This window comes from Choloepus didactylus, chromosome 3 (assembly GCF_015220235.1).
Source record: "Choloepus didactylus isolate mChoDid1 chromosome 3, mChoDid1.pri, whole genome shotgun sequence".
Classification (NCBI taxonomy): Eukaryota; Metazoa; Chordata; class Mammalia; order Pilosa; family Megalonychidae; genus Choloepus; species Choloepus didactylus.
The window spans coordinates 101,544,453-101,561,937 of NC_051309.1; the positions used below are offsets into that span (position 1 = coordinate 101,544,453).

Sequence of the window (17,485 nt, forward strand, 5' to 3'; positions counted from 1 at the left end):
TCAGTTCACTGAGACACTGCTCAATTTTTTCCTTTCTTTTTTCTATCTGTTCTTCTGTCCGAACAATTTCAATTGTCATATCTTCTAGTTCACTGATTTTTCTTCTGCCTGTTCAAATCTGCTGTTGTATGCTGTCAGTATATTTTTAGTCTCTTCTATTGGGCTTTTCACTCCCATAATTTGTTTTTTTCTTTCATATTTCATATTCTTCTTTATGCCCACCCAGTACCTTCTTAATATCATTTATCCCTTTAGCCATATTTTCCTTCATCTTCTTGAATTTATTTAAGAGATTGTTGGGACATCTTTAATTAGTTGTTCCAAATTCTGTGTCTCCTCTGCAGTTTTAATTTGTTCCTTTGACTGGGCCATATCTTCCTGATTTTTAGTATGGCTTATAATTTTTTGCTGATGTTAGACATCAAGATAATCATCGTGATAAGTTTATTTGGAATGTCAGTCTCTCTCTTGCCTTGGGTTTTATTCTTGATTGGTTTTGTGTTAAAGCTCTTCTTTGATCCTAAATTAAACTTATTCTAGACCTTTAGAATTGCCCAAGCTTAACTGATCACATTTTTTCAGCTCTTCTTCATTGATTTCTTTCTTGGACATGCAGTACAATTTTGCAGATTGCAATTGCTTCATCCCCAGGAGGAAGCTTCCTTTACTCTGTTCCTTCTCCAGGAATCTTGATCTCTTGTGTTTGTTTTTGCTTTGCCTCTATAGTTTTTACTCTCCATTCATTGCCTCCAGCTACTTTTGCCTGTAGGACATATTCTGGGAGGAAGGTCACCATAGAGAAGACTTCCCCAAATCATTATTCCCCAGCCCAAACAGGGTGAGGGACCTACAAAGGGGTGCAGAATGGTTCCAAAGAGCCCTGGGGAGAAGTGTATCTTCTTTGGAGAAATGTCTATTAAGTCCTTTGCCCATTTTTTTTCAATTGGGTTGTATTTCTGTTGTTGAATGGTAGGAGTTTTTAATGTATTCTTGTCCATAACAATATTTTAAAGCTATTAGGATAATATATCTTCCATTTGTCATACCTCAGAAATCCCAGAATTTGAGCTAGTTAGTTAAAAGAGATGAGCTCATCACATTTCCAGTTTTCTAGAACCTTTTCACCTTAAGTGATCCTGGAAATCTCTGTTGATCATAATAACTATGGTTTATTCTTTATCATTATGTACAGGCATGATGCTAAGTGCTTTATATAATATATTTCACTATTGCTTCATTTTAATTATCATAGAAGGATGAGAGTTTGGTATTATTATTGCCATTGCCCTAAGCAATCTGAAGGTCAGAGAATTTAATTTAATTTTTCCAAAGGCAACAGAGCTAGTAGGTAGCAGAGCATAGATTCAAATTTTAAAAATACATGCTCTTAAATTCTTGTCTACATTATCTCTGAAAATTAAAAGTTTGGAAATCTCTTCTCACTAGTAAATATTCCCATACTTCAATTGTATTTGGAAAAAAATCTAAAATGAAAAAATATCTGAGAAATGCATTAAATCTCTTAAGAGATTGAATTCAGTTCTTCTGTCTCTAAACCAATTCTCTTGTGTAATGGCAGAAACTTTTAAAATATTCTATTTGATGAACCAACTTTATAATTTAATTCAAATTCACTGTTTTGCAGAAATGAGGCTGTTCTCTTGCATTGTGCTTTTGATTCTTCTTCATGCACATGTCCCTCTACAAGCTGGGAAAAGTGGGAAAATTTCTTTCTACTGGATGTGCATTTAGACATTGAAAATAAAACATTGCTTTGATTGTCAAAAGAATAAACAAAACCAAAACTCAAAGTAACTATCTGCTTTCCCGTCATTACCTCCCACTCCCAAGCCCAATGCTTGGATTAGAAGAAAGCAGGACTGATTTTTAGTGGAAATGTGTAATTTAATCATTACTTAATTTATTGATTATAATATCCAGAACTATATTTTCATGAATTATGCACCTATTTCAACATTCATGGCCCTTATTCCCTAATCTATTTTATATTGTCTTTTTTCACTTTACAGTATTTATTAAATGAAGTTTTGTATCACCCCATGAACTTTTTATTCTGTCTTTCTAATGCCAAGCCTAAAAAGTAAATATTTTAATGATCTCAATGCTTACATGCATTTAGAAATAACATTTGACTGACTTTGCAACATACAATATAATTAAAAAGCAAAATAAATTGAAATACTAAGTACAATATGACAAAAAGACTTAGGGACATAGCTGACTTCAAATAAAAGAAAGAGAAACATCTAGGGGCCAGAGAGGAACCAGAGTAGTCAGCTTACAAGGCAAACTGAATCAGTTAGAGGGATGTGGTAAGTTACATGACCTAGGGGCCAGAGGCTAAGGTTCTAGTTTCCATGCAGAGACAAGGGATATGGGCTTGAACCTATGCATTATAGGGAGGTAGAAATGAGACCTTTTCATAAAGCTAGTACACTGAAACAGCTGTGTCCTTAGTGAAAGATAAAGATTCCTCCCAACAGTTCAAGAGAGAGAAAAGGAAGCTGTCTTTTCCAAGGGCTCTGCAAGGATCTATAAATGGATTTACAAATCCATTTGAGAAAGTAAAGCATCAGCCTGTGTTGTTCTGTGGCACAGGAATCTCTAAGCCAATAAATTAGCATAAAACTCATCCCCACCTATTAAACATCTAAAACACTTGGTTTCAGAAGAAAATGCATTTTTCAATAGACAATGCAAGATCACTCTGCAGAAATATTTTCAAAGCCCAGGACATACTGTGCATACACACAATCATCAATACAACTGGTATGACTCTCAAAAAGTACAAATCTCGAGAGAAAACACTACAACATGAACAACAAGCAGTGACACAACAAATGAGTATTAGAATCAAAAGATTCAGACAATTACACAATACGAAAGAAATCATTAATACATTACATTTTAAATTATTAAAAGGATAAGAGAAGGAATAAAAACATTAAGAAGAGCAGAACATTATGAAAAAACATTTATGAAAAAAGTGAATAGAAATGCCAGGAGTAAAAAAGAAAACTAAAACTTTTAAACCATTGGAATTAAAAAATATAAATGATGGACTAACTAATAAAGTAAATTGAACTGTAGGTTTATATTAGTGAACTGAAGACAGTCCAGAGAAAATTACCCAAAGGTAATGTAGTCAGAAGTAAAGGAATGGGAAATATAAAAAAGAAGAGAAAAAACCTGGAAAATAAAAGGAGAATTTCCAACACATAGGATATAGGAGTTCCAAAATAAGAGAATAGAAAGAATAGAGTAGAAACATATTCAATGAGATGTTTGATAATTTTCTAGAGTTACTGAATTACAAGAATCATTTAATTTAAAAATCACAAATAGCTCCAACAAAATAACAAAATAAATCCACTCCAAAACAGAATGGAAATATTAAAAACAACCACAGAGTGAAGATACAGTATCTGCAAAGGAACAACACTTAGACTGGCAATTAATGTCATCAATCAAAAATAGAGGCCAAAGAATAATAGTGAAGGAAAATAATTGTCAATCTAGAATTCCATAACCAACTAAACTATCACCAAAGGGTAAGGATGACAAAGTTATGAGAAATACAGAGAAGAGAGGAATAAATTGAATGATACCATGGTGAAGCAAGCAAATTCAGAAAGTGCATATCATTTTCAAAAACCTTGTATTGGTAATTTCAAAAAGTCAATGCCATGAAAATAATAGAGAAGAAGAACTATGCTAGGTTTAAAAGGATTTAAGAGATATAACAAATAAATGCAACATGTAGGATTTGGTTGGATCCTGGTTTGAAAAAACAGATGGAAAACTTTTTGGAACAATTGAGACAGTCTGAATATATATTAGAAAATTGTTCATATTTAATATATGATAATGGAATTTATATGTTTGTAACTATCCTTAATTTTAGAGAAGTGTGCTCAAGTAATTACATTTAGGAGTGAAATAGCATGATGTCTCCACATTTATTTTCAAGCAGATGAGCTAAACCATGTGTATGTGGAGAGAGGGAGAGACTGCAGACATGGCAAAAATGTTACCAAATTATTAGGTCTAAATGGTAGGCATATGGGTTTTATAGTTTTTTTTTTCTTTTCTACACATTTGAAAATTTTCATAATAAAAAATATTTTAATATATAAAGCATGAGGTAGAGGTATTCTCATTCAAAGACAGATAATTTGCTATTCATAAGCCACACTAAAAGATATAATAAAAATCAGTTTTTCTAATAAGGAAATTGAACTTAAGAAACAATGGAGGAGGCGGGGCAAGATGGCAGACTGGTGAGCTGTATGTTTTAGTTACTCCTCCAGGAAAGTAGGTAAAAAGCCAGGAACTGCGTGGACTGGACACCACAGAGCAATCTGTCTTTGGGCATACTTCATACAACACTCATGAAAACGTGGAACTGCTGAGATCAGCGAAATCTGTAAGTTTTTGCGGCCAGGGGACCCGCGCCCCTCCCTGCCAGGCTCAGTCCCGGGGGAGGAGGGGCTGTCAGCTCCAGGAAGGAGAAGGGAGAATTGCAGTGGCTGCTCTTATCGGAAACTCATTCTACTGATTCAAACTCCAACCATAGATAGACTGAGGCCAGACACCAGAGACTCTGAGAGCAGCCAGCCCAGCAGAGAGGAGACGGGCATAGAAGGAAAACAACACGAGAAGCTCCAAAGTAAAAGCAGAGGATTTTTGGAGTTCTGGTGAACACAGAAAGGGGAAGGACGGAGATCAGGCCTTGAGGCGCATATGCAAATCCCGAAGCAAGGCTGATCTCTCTGCCCTGGGCACCTTTCCTTAATGGCCCTGGTTGCTTTGTCTATTAGCATTTCAATAACCCATTAGATCTCTGAGGAGGGCCGTTTTTTTTTTTTTTTTTTTTTTTTTTTTTTTAAATCCTTTTTGCTTTTTCTAAAACAATTACTCTAAGAAGCTCAATACAGAAAGCTTCAAAGAATTGAAATTTGGGCACGTCAAGTCAAGAGCAGAACTAAGAGAGCTCTGAGACAAAAGGCAATAATCCAGTGGCTGAGAAAATTCACTAAACAACACAACTTCCCAAGAAAAGGGGGGTGTCCGCTCACAGCCACCATCCTGGTGGACAGGAAACACTCCTGCCCATCGCCAGCCCCATAGCCCAGAGCTGCCCCAGACAACCCAGTGTGACGGAAGTGCTTCAAATAACAGGCACACACCACAAAACTGGGCGTGGACATTAGCCTTCCCTGCAACCTCAGCTGAATGTCCCAGAGCTGGGAAGGGGGAGCAGTGTGAATTAACAGAGCCCCATTCAGCCATCATTTGAGCAGACTGGGAGCCTCCCAACACAGCCCAGCAGCCCAGAACTGCCCTGGGGGGACGGCACTCACCTGTGACATAGCACAGTCATCCCTCAACAGAGGACCCGGGGTGCACAGCCTGGAAGAGGGGCCCACTTGCAAGTCTCAGGAGCCATACGCCAATACCAAAGACTTGTGGGTCAGTGGCAGAGACAAACTGTGGCAGGACTGAACTGAAGGATTAGACTATTGCAGTAGCTTTAAAACTCTAGGATCATCAGGGAGATTTGATTGTTAGGGCCACCCCCCCTCCCCGACTGCCCAGAAACACGCCCCACATACAGGGCAGGCAACACCAACTACACACGCAAGCTTGGGACACCAATTGGGCCCCACAAGACTCACTCCCCCACTCACCAAAAAGGCTAAGCAGGGGAGATCTGGCTTGTGGAGAACAGGTGGCTCGTGGACGCCACCTGCTGGTTAGTTAGAGAAAGTGTACTCCACGAAGCTGTAGATCTGATAAATTAGAGATAAGGACTTCAACTGGTCTACAAACCCTAAAAGAACCCTATCAAGGTCAGCAAATGCCACGAGGCCAAAAACAACAGAAAATTATAAAGCATATGAAAAAACCAGACGATATGGATAACCCAAGCCCAAGCACCCAAATCAAAAGACCAGAAGAGACACACCTAGAGCAGCTACTCAAAGAACTAAAGATGAACAATGAGACCCTAGTACGGGATATGAAGGAAATCAAGAAGACCCTAGAAGAGCATAAAGAAGACATTGCAAGACTAAATAAAAAAATGGATGATCTTATGGAAATTAAAGAAACTGTTGACCAAATTAAAAAGATTCTGGACACTCATAGTACAAGACTAGAGGAAGTTGAACAACGAATCAGTGACCTGGAAGATGACAGAATGGAAAATGAAAGCATAAAAGAAAGAATGGGGAAAAAAATTGAAAAACTCGAAATGGACCTCAGGGATATGATAGATAATATGAAACGTCCAAATATAAGACTCATTGGTGTCCCAGAAGGGGAAGAAAAGGGTAAAGGTCTAGGAAGAGTATTCAAAGAAATTGTTGGGGAAAACTTCCCAAATCTTCTAAACAACATAAATACACAAATCATAAATGCTCAGCGAACTCCAAATAGAATAAATCCAAAAAAAACCCACTCCGAGACATATACTGATCACACTGTCAAACATAGAAGAGAAGGAGCAAGTTCTGAAAGCAGCAAGAGAAAAGCAATTCACCACATACAAAGGAAACAGCATAAGACTAAGTAGTGACTACTCAGCAGCCACCATGGAGGCGAGAAGGCAGTGGCACGATATATTTAAAATTCTGAGAGAGAGGAATTTCCAGCCAAGAATACTTTATCCAGCAAAGCTCTCCTTCAAATTTGAGGGAGAGCTTAAATTTTTCACAGACAAAGAAATGCTGAGAGAATTTGCTAACAAGAGACCTGCCCTACTGGAGATACTAAAGGGAGCCCTACAGACAGAGAAACAAAGACAGGACAGAGAGACTTGGAGAAAGGTTCAGTACTAAAGAGATTCGGTATGGGTACAATAAAGGATATTAATAGAGAGAGGGAAAAATATGGCAAACATAATCCAAAGGATAAGATGGCTGATTCAAGAAATGCCTTCACGGTTTTAACGTTGAATGTAAATGGATTAAACTCCGCAATTAAAAGATATAGATTCGCAGAATGGATCAAAAAAAATGAACCATCAATATGTTGCATACAAGAGACTCATCTTAGACACAGGGACACAAAGAAATTGAAAGTGAAAGGATGGAAAAAAATATTTCATGCAAGGTACAGCCAAAAGAAAGCAGGTGTAGCAATATTAATCTCAGATAAAATAGACTTCAAATGCAGGGATGTTTTGAGAGACAAAGAAGGCCACTACATACTAATAAAAGGGGCAATTCAGCAAGAAGAAATAACAATCGTAAATGTCTATGCACCCAATCAAGGTGCCACAAAATACATGAGAGAAACATTGGCAAAACTAAAGGAAGCAATTGATGTTTCCACAATAATTGTGGGAGACTTCAACACATCACTCTCTCCTATAGATAGATCAACCAGACAGAAGACCAATAAGGAAATTGAAAACCTAAACAATCTGATAAATGAATTAGATTTAACAGACATCTACAGGACATTACATCCCAAATCAACAGGATACACATACTTTTCTAGTGCTCACGGAACTTTCTCCAGAATAGATCATATGCTGGGACATAAAACAAGCCTCAATAAATTTAAAAAGATTGAAATTATTCAAAGCACATTCTCTGACCACAATGGAATACAATTAGAAGTCAATAACCATCAGAGACTTAGAAAATTCACAAATACCTGGAGGTTAAACAACACACTCCTAAACAATCAGTGGGTTAAAGAAGAAATAGCAAGAGAAATTGCTAAATATATAGAGACGAATGAAAATGAGAACACAACATACCAAAACCTATGGGATGCAGCAAAAGCAGTGCTAAGGGGGAAATTTATAGCACTAAACGCATATATTAAAAAGGAAGAAAGAGCCAAAATCAAAGAACTAATGGATCAACTGAAGAAGCTAGAAAATGAACAGCAAACCAATCCTAAACCAAGTACAAGAAAAGAAATAACAAGGATTAAAGCAGAAATAAATGACATAGAGAACAAAAAAACAATAGAAAGGATAAATATCACCAAAAGTTGGTTCTTTGAGAAGATCAACAAGATTGACAAGCCCCTAGCTAGACTGACAAAATCAAAAAGAGAGAAGACCCATATAAACAAAATAATGAATGAAAAAGGTGACATAACTGCAGATCCTGAAGAAATTAAAAAAATTATAAGAGGATATTATGAACAACTGTATGGCAACAAACTGGATAATGTAGAAGAAATGGACAATTTCCTGGAAACATATGAACAACCTAGACTGACCAGAGAAGAAATAGAAGACCTCAACCAACCCATCACAAGCAAAGAGATCCAATCAGTCATCAAAAATCTTCCCACAAATAAATGCCCAGGGCCAGATGGCTTCACAGGGGAATTCTACCAAACTTTCCAGAAAGAACTGACACCAATCTTACTCAAACTCTTTCAAAACATTGAAAAAAATGGAACACTACCTAACTCATTTTATGAAGCTAACATCAATCTAATACCAAAACCAGGCAAAGATGCTACAAAAAAGGAAAACTACCGGCCAATCTCCCTAATGAATATAGATGCAAAAATCCTCAACAAAATACTTGCAAATCGAATCCAAAGACACATTAAAAAAATCATACACCATGACCAAGTGGGGTTCATTCCAGGCATGCAAGGATGGTTCAACATCAGAAAAACAATCAATGTATTACAACACATAAAAAACTCGAAAGGGAAAAATCAATTGATCATCTCAATAGATGCTGAAAAAGCATTTGACAAAATCCAACATCCCTTTTTGATAAAAACACTTCAAAAGGTAGGAATTGAAGGAAACTTCCTCAACATGATAAAGAGCATATATGAAAAACCCACAGCCAGCATAGTACTCAATGGTGAGAGACTGAAAGCCTTCCCTCTAAGATCAGGAACAAGACAAGGATGCCCGCTGTCACCACTGTTATTCAACATTGTGCTGGAAGTGCTAGCCAGGGCAATCCGGCAAGACAAAGAAATAAAAGGCATCCAAATTGGAAAAGAAGAAGTAAAACTGTCATTGTTTGCAGATGATATGATCTTATATCTAGAAAACCCTGAGAAATCAACGATACACCTACTAGAGCTAATAAACAAATTTAGCAAAGTAGCGGGATACAAGATTAATGCACATAAGTCAGTAATGTTTCTATATGCTAGAAATGAACAAACTGAAGAGACACTCAAGAAAAAGATACCATTTTCAATAGCAACTAAAAAAATCAAGTACCTAGGAATAAACTTAACCAAAGATGTAAAAGACCTATACAAAGAAAACTACATAACTCTACTAAAAGAAATAGAAGGGGACCTTAAAAGATGGAAAAATATTCCATGTTCATGGATAGGAAGGCTAAATGTCATTAAGATGTCAATTCTACCCAAACTCATCTACAGATTCAATGCAATCCCAATCAAAATTCCAACAACCTACTTTGCAGACTTGGAAAAGCTAGTTATCAAATTTATTTGGAAAGGGAAGATGCCTCAAATTGCTAAAGACACTCTAAAAAAGAAAAACGAAGTGGGAGGACTTACACTCCCTGACTTTGAAGCTTATTATAAAGCCACAGTTGCCAAAACAGCATGGTACTGGCACAAAGATAGACATATAGATCAATGGAATCGAATTGAGAATTCAGAGATAGACCCTCAGATCTATGGCCGACTGATCTTTGATAAGGCCCCCAAAGTCACCGAACTGAGCCATAATGGTCTTTTCAACAAATGGGGCTGGGAGAGTTGGATATCCATATCCAAAAGAATGAAAGAGGACCCCTACCTCACCCCCTACACAAAAATTAACTCAAAATGGACCAAAGATCTCAATATAAAAGAAAGTACCATAAAACTCCTAGAAGATAATGTAGGAAAACATCTTCAAGACCTTGTATTAGGAGGCCACTTCCTAGACTTTACACCCAAAGCACAAGCAACAAAAGAGAAAATAGATAAATGGGAACTCCTCAAGCTTAGAAGTTTCTGCACCTCAAAGGAATTTCTCAAAAAGGTAAAGAGGCAGCCAACTCAATGGGAAAAAATTTTTGGAAACCATGTATCTGACAAAAGACTGATATCTTGCATATACAAAGAAATCCTACAACTCAATGACAATAGTACAGACAGCCCAATTATAAAATGGGCAAAAGATATGAAAAGACAGTTCTCTGAAGAGGAAATACAAATGGCCAAGAAACACATGAAAAAATGTTCAGCTTCACTAGCTATTAGAGAGATGCAAATTAAGACCACAATGAGATACCATCTAACACCGGTTAGAATGGCTGCCATTAAACAAACAGGAAACTACAAATGCTGGAGGGGATGTGGAGAAATTGGAACTCTTATTCATTGTTGGTGGGACTGTATAATGGTTCAGCCACTCTGGAAGTCAGTCTGGCAGTTCCTTAGAAAACTAGATATAGAGCTACCATTCGATCCAGCGATTGCACTCCTCGGTATATACCCGGAAGATCGGAAAGCAGTGACACGAACAGATATCTGCACGCCAATGTTCATAGCAGCATTATTCACAATTGCCAAGAGATGGAAACAACCCAAATGTCCTTCAACAGATGAGTGGATAAATAAAATGTGGTATATACACACGATGGAATACTACGCGGCAGTAAGAAGGAACGATCTGGTGAAACATATGACAACATGGATGAACCTTGAAGACATAATGCTGAGCGAAATAAGCCAGGCACAAAAAGAGAAATATTATATGCTACCACTAATGTGAACTTTGAAAAATGTAAAACAAATGGTTTATAATGTAGAATGTAGGGGAACTAGCGATAGAGAGCAATTAAGGAAGGGGGAACAATAATCCAAGAAGAACAGATAAGCTATTTAACGTTCTGGGGATGCCCAGAAATGACTATGGTCTGTTAATTTCTGATGGTTGTAGTAGGAACAAGTTCACTGAAATGTTGCTATATTATGTAACTTTCTTGGGGTAAAGTAGGAACATGTTGGAAGTTAAGCAGTTATCTTAGGTTAGTTGTCTTTTTCTTACTCCCTTGCTATGGTCTCTTTGAAATGCTCTTTTATTGTATGTTTGTTTTCTTTTTAACTTTTTTTTTCATACAGGTGATTTGAAAAAAGAAGGGAAAGTTAAAAAAAAAAAAAAAGAAAAAAGAAAAAAGACAAACAAGGGGAAAAAAAAAAAAAAAAAAAAAGATGTAGTGCCCCTTGAGGAGCCTGTGGAGAATGCAGGGGTATTCGCCTACCCCACCTCCATGGTTGCTAACATGACCACAGACATAGGGGACTGGTGGTTTGATGGGTTGAGCCCTCTACCATAAGTTTTACCCTTGGGAAGACGGTTGCTGCAAAGGAGAGGCTAGGCCTCCCTGTATTTGTGCCTAAGAGTCTCCTCCTGAATGCCTCTTTGTTGCTCAGATGTGGCCCTCTCTCTCTGGCTAAGCCAACTTGAAAGGTGAAATCACTGCCCTCCCCCCTACGTGGGATCAGACACCCAGGGAAGTGAATCTCCCTGGCAACGTGGAATATGACTCCCAGGGAGGAATGTAGACCTGGCACCGTGGGACGGAGAACATCTTCTTGACCAAAAGGGGGATGTGAAAGGAAATGAAATAAGCTTCAGTGGCAGAGAGATTCCAAAAGGAGCCGAGAGGTCACTCTGGTGGGCACTCTTATGCACACTTTAGACAACCCTTTTTAGGTTCTAAAGAATTGGGGTAGCTGGTGGTGGATACCTGAAACTATCAAACTACAACCCAGAACCCATGAATCTCGAAGACAGTTGTATAAAAATGTAGCTTATGAGGGGTGACAATGGGATTGGGAAAGCCATAAGGACCAAACACCACTTTGTCTAGTTTATGGATGGATGTGTAGAAAAGTAGGGGAAGGAAACAAACAGACAAAGGTACCCAGTGTTCTTTTTTACTTCAATTGCTCTTTTTCACTCTAATTATTATTCTTGTTATTTTTGTGTGTGTGCTAATGAAGGTGTCAGGGATTGATTTAGGTGATGAATGTACAACTATGTAATGGTACTGTAAACAATCGAAAGTACAATTTGTTTTGTATGACTGCGTGGTATGTGAATATATCTCAATAAAATGATGATTAAAAAAAAAAAAAAAGAAAGAAAAAAAAAAGAAACAATGGAGAACAAATAATTTGAAAAATATATGTAAATCAATATAAACAATAACAGCAATGACTGTTAGAATGAAGTGGTAAAAAAACAAAGATGGATAAATAATGAATTTACATGAAAATCTGAGCAATGAACCAAGGTATGCATGCCAAAGTTCTAAAAATTGTTTGCAACAAATGTAAAGATATTTATTAACTTATGTTTTTATAATAAGCATGCATATTAAAAATTTGAAGTACTCACTAGAATAGAAAAAATATATAACTTCAAAAAAAAGAAAAAATTAAAAATCCAATCAATCCAATAAAAAGTAAGAAAACAAAAACAAGTCACCAAAGAAAACTATATGGAATATTAAAATTAACATAGTATAAAAAAAATCAAAATATGTTTAATATTACAGTAGGTATAAATAGATTAAAATCACAAGTTAAAAGATTATCAGCTTGGATTGTTTGAACTCTATCTATGTACTATTTATGAAATAGATCAACTACCAATATGGATGAATCTCAAAAATATATTATTGAATTTTTAAAAGCTGAAAAAAGATAAACAATATGGTACAATTTATGTAATCTTTCAATGAATAAAATACAGCACTAACAATGGAATACAATTCAGCAATGAAAAGGGACAAATTATTGACATAGCAGCAACTTGGGTGGATCACACAAGTATTAAGTGAAAAGAGCCTATCTCAAAAGGTCTCATAACGTATGATTCCATTTATGTAAGTTTCCCTTGTAACATAGTTTTAAAAGCTAAATTCTATTAAATTCAAAAATAACAGTTTTTGCTTATCAGTTCAGCAAAAAAAATATTGATAATTTTATCGGCAAAAGAGTGTAAAATGAGATGGTAGTCTATACTACCGGTAGATTGGGTATGTAAATTAAAACATTCATATTGGGAAAGAATTTGGAGATAGATGGGCAAAAGACAGAGATCTATAGAAATAGATTAGATAGATGATGATGATGATGATTATGATGATGGGAGACAGAGAGGGAGAGAGAGAGATGGATAAGATTGAGATATAGTGAGAGAATGGGTATGTACACTAATACACTCATATTCTTATATATATTAGTTCCTCAGACTTGACATCATTGACATATTTGGACTGAATAGTACTTTGTTGTGGGGAGCTGTTCTTTGCATTGTAGGATGGTTAGCAGCATCCCTGGCTTCTACCCACTAGATGACCTCAGCAGTAGCACCCATCAGTCAAGATAATAAAAAAATGTCTTGAAACATTGCCACATGTCTTCTGGGGTTGGGGGAGGGATGGACAAAATTGTCCCTTGTTGAGAACCACTGACACAGATTTTTCTTACATAAATATATTTAGATAGATACACAGATGATAAATAGATAGATACATAGACACATAAATACATAAATATAGAGATCCTTCTAGATAGTAATCCTTCTAGAATTACTAAACCTTTTCCTAAAATTGAAAAAAGGAAAAGGAAATGCATTTTTTCCCCCAAAAGCACTGTTTTTATTTATACAGAATCCTGATCACTTCAGGGGTAGGAGGAGCAGGAGAGGTTCCTTTTTCAATCCAGGGGCCTCCTTAGTATCGGTTTGTTTTTATCAAACACATAAACAAATGACATCACTGATTTGGTAAACCAATTACAATGCTTAGTCTCTCTAGCCCCTCTCTGCTAGAGCAACAAGGTGAGCATCAATCTCTGTTTCTGTAAGAATCCTGATTTTAGAGTTTTCAACTGTAAATACTCTAACTTTTTTTCAAGGAAGCTGGTTGACTCAATTTGTTTAACTCCTGCTGCAGTGGCTTTAAACCCACAGCAGTAACCAGCAGGCTCACACATGTACACCTGAGGACCTTCTTCTCTGTCTATACCAATTAAAATCATACAACAACCAAGAGGCCTCATTTCAGCATTCTGTGTGTAGACCTGAGAAATATCTGCAATTCATTTACACAGCATGTCCACAGGAATCTCATTGGCTGCCTCATAGCGTGCCCTCTGTACCTGGGATCTGCTGTCAGCTGTCATTCCTGTCATCACACAGCCAATGTTTTCAATTATCTTGAACAAGTGAGTCACTGTGCTGGAATCCAATAATTTGTCAGGTACTTTCTTCTGTGTGACAATTACTGCAGTCTTTCCCTCTGACAGCTACTGATGTAAGGCCACCCTGGTTAAAGTCTTAAAAGCATATTCTACTTGGTAGAGAAGGCTCTCAGGTAAAAAATGGTAATGTGGTGGTCAAAACCAGCGCTGGAACCACGGGACATGTTGGTGCACCCACTACTTCAAATACAGCCCCTCGGAAACAAATTTTTTTTAATTATCAGTTCTATATCAGAACTATAGACAGGAATTATTGAAGAAATGAGTTTGTGGTGGTATTTTTAAATAAGGGCTAAAAATGTTTTTAATGGAATTGACTTAAATATCCAAATTTATATGAATACTTGTGCAAAATATGATAAACTCAAAATGGAATAGTAAGCATCCATGAAAAAGTATGTTTATAAGAAGTTTTTAACAATAAGAGGAAATGATAATTCAAACCAAAAAAAGCTGTACAAAATGATACATTTAAGGTAATTATGTTTGTTTTTTTTAAAGGCATTAATATACTTAATGGTACTATGAGAAAATATTATCAAGAGTGTCTGGATGGTGGAATTGTGAAGGTTTGACAGATTAATGGATAGATGGATTGATATTTGCATGTTTATGCTTTTCAACACTTTCTAAAATACAGAATAAATTACAATGAAAGTACTTAAAAACACTTCTTTAATAAAAATTACAGAAAAATAAGCAAGCCTTTCTTTCTGTGCAGAGTGGATCTCTAATGACCCATGCTGCCTGGGTGGCAAAGAAGGGTCTTTTCTTAAAGATGATCTTTCCAAGAAAGTTTATCTACATTATACTTAGCCTCCATCCTCAGAGACCAAGTGTAGTATGGAAAGATAGGAACCCATGATCCACACCAAGTCAGCAATGAGCAAAACCTGGGCCAAACCGCCTCGCCCCGTATCTCCTTGTCTGGTTTCATTGGGATGTCAGGTCTGCAAATCAGATGTCCTTTCCCAGATGGTACAAGGAGAGGAGGTGTGGAGAGAAGGAGTAGACTCTCTTCAAAACCAGAGTCCAGGCAGGAAAAATGCCAGGAAAATGCAAGAAATGATACTCCTGCAACTTACCTGCAGAAAGGAGAATTCTAACCTCATGTTATTGCAAAAATCGCACACTCAGAGGAATTCTTTTCAGTGCATTTCTTTGCAAGAAGATTCCACTCTGAGATCCCCAGTGACTCAACATGCATTATTTCCTATGAGAAAGAAACCATATTTAAGCAAACCACTTGGAAAACTCCTTGGTGACCACTCATCTTTTAATCAACATGAACAGATTCCAACTGAAAGTAAATCATACGAGGGTCATCAAAGTGTTAAAGCTATTACTAAAAGCTGTGGCCACAGAAATTCCAATGTAACTCAAACTGAAGATAAACCATATGAATGTCTTTTATGTGGGAAAAGTTGGAGAATTTGCTAGAATGGAATTGGCCTGTGGCTTTTGTGTCATTTACTACGTAACAACTTAACATAATGAAAAGATACTATCTCATTCCTGCTAAATTTTGTTATTGCCTATACAAAAATTTTTTAGTAAAATAGTATTATTTTATAAGGAAAGGATCAGGACAAGTGGTTACTCCCTTAAAAAACGAAGCTAAATATGTAACGAAACAAAACCAAATGAAAAGAATTAGAATCAGAGAAAACAGAAGAGAAAATTACCAAGTATCAATTTATCCTAAGTCATTCTTAGGAGGCAATAATATTAGTCTCTCAATGAACCCATGTTTCCCCATATTTCCTTTATTAATATATAGGGGTCTATAAAAATAACTTAATTTTACTTTAATATATTGGGGTCTATAAAAATAAATTAATTTTACTTTAATATAACTGATTAGTATAAAAACAACTTATTCACATAATCTTTTTACAAATTCAAAAATACAAAATTTGTAAAATAGAAAATAAGTATCCCCCCTCCACTCCAACTCCTGTACTGCACTGGAGGTAAACCCTCTTAATATTTTCTTGGGACTCATTACAGAAATTTTTGTGCATATATAATATAGAAACACACATATATACACAGACACAAATATTTCTTATAGGCATATAAGAAACACAACATGCCCACTATTCTACATTAGCTTTTCTCCCTTAAAAATACATACTGGAAAATTTTCCCTGTTGGCACATAAAGGTAAACATCACTCTTTGTAATAAACGTTACTGCATTGTGTGATTGTATTATAACTTAACAGTTCTCTATTGGTATATATTTAAATTGCTAACAGTTTTTCCATTATAAACTGCTGAAATGAGCATAGCTTCCATGTGTATATATATATATATATTTCTGTATGTTAGTTCAAGCAGAATTAATTCTTAACAATGGGATTGCTGGATGAAAGGAGATCTGTACTTCAAGTTTTGAGAGAAATTACCAATATGCCCTATATAAAAGTTTATACCAACTGATATGCCCATGAACAGTGTATAGGGATCACTCTTTTCACACAACCTCACCTTGCAGCATAATCTATGGTTGTAAAACATGTACTCTGAGCATAAGCATGATAGCATGATTTAACCACAGTTACCCATCACACCAGAAAACCTGAATATATATTCTTGCCTTGGAGGTGCTTCCCATAGTTGTACAGTGATTTTATTTCTGGCTGGGGCATTAGCTATGGAATCTAGTAGTACTGGATTTTGTCTCCCTCATTATAATGGGGAACTTACTGAATCTTCTCTTTTCTAGAATCTTAGAAGTGTTAAAACTGGTAATGTAGATCCAAAGTAGTCATTAACAAAATGTTTTTTAAAGTAAGAAATACATAGTTTAGTCAGACATTATACTAATACTCCCCCAAAATACATACTTTTCAAACCTTAGTAATTAAAAATTCACTTCCCAATTATTAGCAATGAAGAAATAAAAAATGTCTTACCTGAAATTCTTAAACTTCTCCAATGACTCTCTAAAAACCACTATAAAGTAGAAACTGTGAAACATATGGTACATCCAAGAAGAAAATCTTAAAATTTTGGACACAAGCACAAGGAGGTGTCTCTTTTAAAGAGGACTTTTTTTCCACTGAAAACCAGCTGTAGGCACAGTCTAGTTACAGCCCTCAGAAAAGCAATGCTATGATATATTAATTTGCACCTACTGTGCCATTAAATGAGAAGCCAAAGGCCACGGACTGGGTGCATAACTTATTACCCTAACATGAAACAGATTTTACATTTAC

The 17,485-nt window shown here is 36.1% G+C and overlaps 1 pseudogene; it reads right to left on the reverse strand.

Moving 5' to 3' along the window:
• Positions 1–13,813: 13,813 nt before the first annotated feature.
• Positions 13,814–14,426, reverse strand: LOC119530367 (annotated as a pseudogene).
• Between the last annotated feature and the right edge of the window lie 3,059 nt (positions 14,427–17,485).